General features: G+C 36.8%; 1 pseudogene; it reads left to right on the top strand.

The window, feature by feature from the left end:
• Positions 1-973: 973 nt before the first annotated feature.
• LOC147477145 (uncharacterized) lies at positions 974-4,278 on the top strand (annotated as a pseudogene).
• Positions 4,279-7,242: the final 2,964 nt, after the last annotated feature.

The raw sequence follows: 7,242 nt of genomic DNA, 5'->3' as shown, positions 1-7,242 counted from the left end.
CCTGCTTAATCGAGAAGTCCTCTTTCAGTTCTAAACAGATTCTTAAAGAAGCAGGGCTTCGTCAAATTTAAGCATTTCTTGTGGACGATAGTGTAGTACTCTAGGCATTAACAAACCAAACATAACCAGTAAGGAGATTATGTTACAAAAAGTCCGAATAATGAAATACAAAAATCGTAATAGAATAATATTATGATTTCTATCGTATATGAGTATATGACACTATGGTTTTTACTCGGACGAGAAGCTTTATGTTTCTTACAATTTGAATAAATGGTGTTAGTTAACTTGCGAAATTCAGGTATACAATATTGAAGAGCAAGATGCTTACCTATATCCTTCTTTAAATGTTAAGTTCATTCTCTCAACAAGAAAATTTAGCAACCATAAACACAATTATGAACAGTACATCAATTTCCCCCCGAGTTGGTTACCAAATAAGAAAGGTGTTAAGCAAATTATGTTTACACTCTTCCTTAAGTTTTGTTTGACATCGCGTGCATAGCACGTGCATCTTGCTAGTTGTTGTAATGCTTATATCTAATATAACAAGGGAGGGAAGTTTTATGACCAACGGCTGGGATTCACTCTGAGGGAGTATAAATCGAGGGTCCACAATGCTCCAAAATATGAGAGAGATTATTAGAAATTAATTAATTAGGCAGTCTTAATTCTTAAACTAAAATTAAATTAGAATAAAAAAACGGAAACGACAAAACGTTAGTTCTCCAAAGTTCTTCCCGTCTCTTCCACTCTGCGGATCCACTCCACATTGAAGCAATAAATTCAACTCCACAAAACTCTCCAACTTCTTACGTAACTTTCTCATTATTCTTTATCACTTCCAAAAACCTACAATTCTCATTATTCTTTATCACTTCCAAAAACCTGCAATTTTCAGTCTCTCTCTCTCTCTTCTATCTCACTCCCTTTTCTCCTTCTACAACTAACCCACATAACACCAAGCCAGTGGCGGAGCCAGGGGGGGCCCAGGGTACGCCCTGGCTCACCCTCAACTTTCGCTAACAATTTTTTTTTTTACTATTCACATCTTCGCAAAAACCAAAAAACCATATCCGAAAAAAACTCCAACAGTAAACAATATAACCGTGTGTCTGTATAAAGGAAATCACTAAGTGAACAGTACAACCACGTGTCTATATAAAGTAAAGTACTAAAGTTATAAAGTACTAAAGTTATTGGGTAAACACTTAACAGTGTTGCATTCGAAGTCTAACTAAAAACCCATACCCCATAACCGACAAAAGACATAATAAAAAGCATACACACAAACCGAAACCAAATAAAAACCGAAACCAAGCAACGAAACAAACCAGTTTGACTCTTTATCAAAAATTTGAGCAAAACCCACAGGTATCCCACTTTTCCATAGTTTCACCTTTCTTTCTTTTATTCTAATTAGCTATCTATAATTTCTAAAGTTTTATAGGTAAGTCTACTATTATTAAATTTTCTATCTTATTTTTTGTCTTTTCATATTAAATTGATTCCTAAATCATGTTTTTTAATTTTTTTTTGTATTCTTTTTGTGAATTTATTAAACCACATATTTTTATTTATTTATTTTTTTTGAATATCACAATAACATTGGTAGTTTATTTTAATTAGTGCAATTTCAATTCAGTTGATTAATGGTTTATTTTAATTATTTAAATAGATATGTTAAAATATTTGATCAAAGGAAAGTCGTTGCCTACTCAACCTACTCAACCACCTAATAAAACAAATACTGTTGCCAGTGTTGAAGTAAGATCCTCCTCAAAGCGAAGTCACCAAGAAATTGAGGATGGTGGTGTTGAACAACCCACGTCAAAGCGGGTTCATCGTGAAAATCGTGAAGAACTTGACTTGTCTAGTCTTCAGGGAGACCCTGCACTGAGAAAAAAGATTTCAGATTATCATCCTAATGATCAAGACTCAGTGAGAAGAGCATATTTGCTTAGGGGTCCTTGCCAGCCTAATCATGCTTTTCCTCCAAGAACAAGAGGCAAGAGAATCCGATGCTTTTAGGAAGAGTGGTATGAGGAGTTTAGTTGGTTGGAATATAGTATTCACGAGGATGCCGCATTTTGTCTATATTGTTATCTCTTTAAACCTAATAAGGGGGCACAAGGAGGTGGGGATGTTTTTTCTCACAGGGGGTTTACTAATTGGGAAAGAAAAACCAAATTAAAGGAGCACGTTGGAGGACCAAATAGTGCTCATAATATTGCTTATAGGGCAGCACAAGCTTTGTTAAATCAAGAGCAGCATATCGAGACATTTCTTCACAGACAATCTGACCAAGTTCGAAGGGATTATCGAATACACCTAACTGCAATAACTGATTGCATTAGGTTTCTTTTGAGACAAGGTTTAGCTTTCCGTGGTCATGATGAATCAGATGAGTCGATCAATAAAGGTAATTTTCTTGAACTTATACGGTTTCTGAAAGATCATAACGAAGTCATTAAGAAAGTTCTTGATAATGCTTCTAAAAATCGGAAATTGACATCGCCTGATATCCAAAAAGATATTGTAAATTCGGCTGCTGTGGAAACTACAAATGCTATTCTAAAAGATTATGGAAATTCATTGTTTGCTATTTTAGTTGATGAAGCACGTGATATATCAATTAAGGAGCAAATGGCAGTTGTTTTGCGTTATGTCGATAAGAAAGGTTGCGTGATTGAGAGATTTTTTGGAGTTGTGCATGTTAAGGAAACTAGTGCATTAACACTTAAAAAGGCAATCGATGAGTTGTTCTCCAAGCATGGGTTGAGCATATCTAGACTGCGTGGACAAGGGTATGATGGGGCCAGCAATATGCAAGGTGATTTGAATGGCCTAAAAGCACTTGTAATAAAGGAGAATGAGTCTGCATTTTATGTTCATTGTTTTGCCCATCAGCTTCAGTTAGCCCTTGTATGTAGCAGTTGCAAAGAACCATGAGTCAATCGCTAACCTTTTTAGTATTCTCTCTAATATGGTAAATACTGTTGGAGCATCATGTAAGCGACGGGATATGTTGCGCGATGCAATGAAGGCTAAAGTTGTTGCAACGTTACAAAGTGGAGAAATTTCAAGTGGCAAAGGGTTGAATCAAGAGACTAGTCTTAAACGATCTGGTGACACTCGATGGGGCTCACACTATTATACACTTCTTGGCATGATAACCACTTATGGTTCAGTAGTTGATGTGCTCGATAATGTAGCGGAAAATGGTTCAAGCTCGGAACAAAGAGGTGAGGCTTACGGATTATTAGATTCAGTGCAGTCTTTTGAATTTATCTTCAATTTGCATTTGATGAAAGCGATACTAGGAATTAGCAATGATTTGTCAAAGGCTTTGCAGCGTGAAGACCAAGACATTGTCAATGCTATGGCTCTTGTTAAAATAACAAAGGTACGCTTACAGGCGATGAGAGATGATGGGTGGGATAGTCTCTTGACTGAAGTTTCTTCACTATGTGTCAAACATGATGTAGTTGTTCCAAATATGGAAGAGAGGTATATGGCTCGAGGGAGGTCTCGACGAAGAGCAGAAGGAAACACCAATTTACATTACTATCGTGTTGGATTATTCTATCACTGTATTGATTTGCAAATTCAAGAGTTAAACAACCGGTTTAATGAAGCAAACACAGAATTACTTCTTTGTATGGCGTGTCTTGATCCTAGTGAATCGTTTGTTGCTTTTGATAAGCAAAAGTTGATCCGTTTTGCTCGACTTTATCCCGATGATTTTTCAGAGATAGATCAGATGGAATTAGCGGATCAGCTTGAGAATTATATCATTGATGTGCGTTCCGATACTAAGTTTGGTGAAGTAAATGGAATTAGCGGCCTAGCCAAAAAAATGGTTGAGACGAAGAAAGACATTGTGTACCCACTTGTTTATTTGTTGATTAAGTTGGCACTGATTTTACCTGTTGCTACTGCCACTGTAGAGAGGGCATTTTCTGCTATGAATATCATAAAGAATCGTCTGCGCAATTGGATGGCTGATGAGTGGTTGAATGATTGTTTAATAACATACATTGAAAAAGAAGTTTTTGATAGCATTGATACTGAATTGATCTTACAACGCTTCCAGAAGATGAAGAAGGATGACGAAAAAGAAGGCCGCCGAGGACAACTATGAACAAGTATTTGTTTAGATTTGATTTTTTTTTTCTAATACATTAGTATATATAATATATGTTTTTTTATTTTTATTTTTTTTGTATGCTTGGTTTTTGTTTGGCTGGCTCACCCTCACTTACTTTCCTAGCTCCGCCACTGCACCAAGCACTCTCCCTTTCAATTTTTTTCTTCTTCTTCTTAGGTATGCGCTTTATTTTGAGCATTTCTTTTGTTGTATATTTTTTTAAAACTTTTTCCCGTCTACATTATGTGCAATTTGATTGTTTTTTTTGTCTTTTATGTCATTCTAATGCAATATGTTCAAACCTCAACTACTTTGTTCTTCATATCATTAAATTTTTCTCCCTCTTTGTTCAGCAAAGTGTCAGTTCAAGAAAAGCAGTTGATAATTGCATTTGTGGTATTACATCTGAAATTCAGGTAACTCTATGTTTCAATTTTGGATTATTATTTTTTGGTAATTTTTTTCGAATTTTGTTTTCACTTTACGAAACAGGTTTATGGTTATTTGTGGATTCATGGATTTATGAAACTTTGCATACGTACGCATACTGAAACATTAAAACTTTTGCCAGTGTAATGCTTGATGCAATGATGTTGTGTGGAGAAAACGCTATATATGACTTCTTGATTGAGTATATTTCTTAGTGTTAAGTGGAGATAATGCCCTGATTTTTGGAGTTTAATGTCAGGTCCCCTTTCCTCGCAATACCATTGGTCTTTCTTTTTTGGATGTTTGTTTATAATGTGGTTTTTAGCTTCGGGAGCTTAAGCAATTTTTAGAGGTGCCTACGACCAAATGTTATATCTATTTGTTTTAATGTGTTCTTCTACCGTTTGAACTTTGAATGCTCTTCTTCACCATTTGTTTTCTTGATCTGTAACAGTCCTTTGGTTGCAATATATAACTTTCTTTTGCAATATTGAATCTTTTCATCCAAATACCATGTAAGGTTGTTAGGGTGGCAGCCTGGAAGCCAGTAGACATGGGAGCATTTATGGCAAATGGTGATTATTATGATAATACTTACCGAAGTAGAAAAGGTGCCAACATAATAATGTGAGTCTCTATTACCCGAATTGTTGTTTGGGAATATGTGATACCCGAAATAGGCCCAACTGTAAGTTATGTAAATTCATGCAGTCCATAAGGTTAGTGAATTTCTGTCTTTTTAAATATATACCGAGTTTTCTTTTACAGTTTGAGAATTTCTTATTCCTTTTTTTCTTTCTACTTTAATTTGGTTCTCCATTTGTGTATCTGAGTACATTTGGTTTGTTTTGTAATATTTTGAAAATGCACAGCAGTGATGATCCAGTCACCCTACTGCGTAGGCCCCATCTAGTCACTATATCAATTCGCATAGGTCCAATCCCGAATATAAGCATCTGGCGGCGAAACCAAGCAAGCTAGTGTCCTTGATAAAGCTGTTATTGCTGTCCCATCAGACATGACATGAAGATTTATAAGCCAGTAGCAAGAGCTCTTCTCCCTCACGGTAGACATTCTTTTGTGCAGCAACCTCCCATACTGAGCGGGCTTCCTCCTTGAGACTTGATTTGTGAAGGAAATCAATAACAGCATCAACAAGCCCTCTCTTGCTCTCCCTATCCTCCCTAAACCCTAAACCCTAAACTGCTCTCTTGCTCTCCCTAGACTGGGTCTGAACCCTTCTCTTCAGACTTATACTCTACTCCTTAGGCTGGCATGTCTGGATACGCGATTACTTCAATGATATGGATCAGTGCCGTGAGCTCATGGCAGTTACCACCCATCCTGCGCATGCCTTTCTGCAGTCCATATAACATCATGATTGCTCTTCAAGCATTTTCATCCAGGTAATTTGCACGACCATAGCTGTGAATAAGACGATTATAAGTTACCACGTTAGGGACGGAACCATCCTCAACCATTTCATCAAGTAACCTGTTTATGGCATTGAACTGTCTGGCATGTCCTAGGATGCCAACCATCATTGTGTAACTATGTTCATCATGTTTAAACCCAAGTTGACGTTTGAGATGTTATGTTATGTAACAGGGAATAAATATTTGGAAGATGAGAGTTTTGTGTAAAAGAACGGATTTTTATGTGTGTGTTGGTTCATCTTAGACATGTTATTCAGTATTTATACCGATTAATTTGTAACAAAGGGTGAAACTTTGAGCGATTTCTAACGGCCCTAGCAAAAAGCATTTGGTGCGGAAGTGTTCAGTATGGTGTGGAATATCAAGCTGTGTCTTTGGACAGTTACTTTCCCCGCCAACACAAGGGCGCATCCCAGTCGTTACTTAAAATGCCCATATATATTGTTCAGGTGCTATGTTTGTTGTAGTTTAGTCTCTTTTGTATGCTCCTTCCGAAGCTTACTTTAGTGCTACCCATTTGAAATGCACTCAGTTGCTAGCTCATGGTGCTTGACTCTAATACTCTTGCAATATCTAAGGAGGCTCGCCTTTCAAAAAGCCTGTTTGTGTTCATGACATGCTTACATATGTCTGCTTATGTCTTGCAAATATTATTGTATTGTTTTTAAGAATATTATCAATAAGATGAATTCGCCTGGTTAAAGTAGGAATCGGCTCCACCATGTGCTGGATGAGTATCACTTCTTTCACCTTAGTTCTACCCATTTAGAATAGGAGTCAAAGACTTTCACTGTTGAACTACTGTGTGAGGGTTAGCCAGGCACTTAGATTTACACGCAACCTAACTTGATCAAAAAAACTAATTTGGTTAATTATCTCTACATCACATTAACTAGGGAATCTTGAATTGTTGTTTGGGAATATGTAGTAACCGAAATAGGACCAAATTTGAGCATTTTGCAATACAAGGTGTTTATAATCATGCCCGACATCATGTCAAGGCAGTCGCTGAAGCCTACAATTCCCCAACCAAGAACTCCACTTCTATAAGAACCCACATATAACAATATTGAGTGTGCCCACACTCAGCAGCCTCTATATGGCATCAACCCCAAAATTATCTGCGATAGAGCCTTCAGCAGCTTCGATAACCAAAATGGGTACAACTGGAATCAGTCGTTTGAGAGCACAACCGTTTCAACACTGAAAAAATAAGAAAATTCGGCA

This window comes from Coptis chinensis, chromosome 9, assembly GCF_015680905.1.
Source record: "Coptis chinensis isolate HL-2020 chromosome 9, ASM1568090v1, whole genome shotgun sequence".
NCBI lineage: Eukaryota > Viridiplantae > Streptophyta > Magnoliopsida > Ranunculales > Ranunculaceae > Coptis > Coptis chinensis.
Note: the sequence above shows the minus strand (reverse complement) of the source record. Positions and strands in the feature narration are given on the sequence as shown.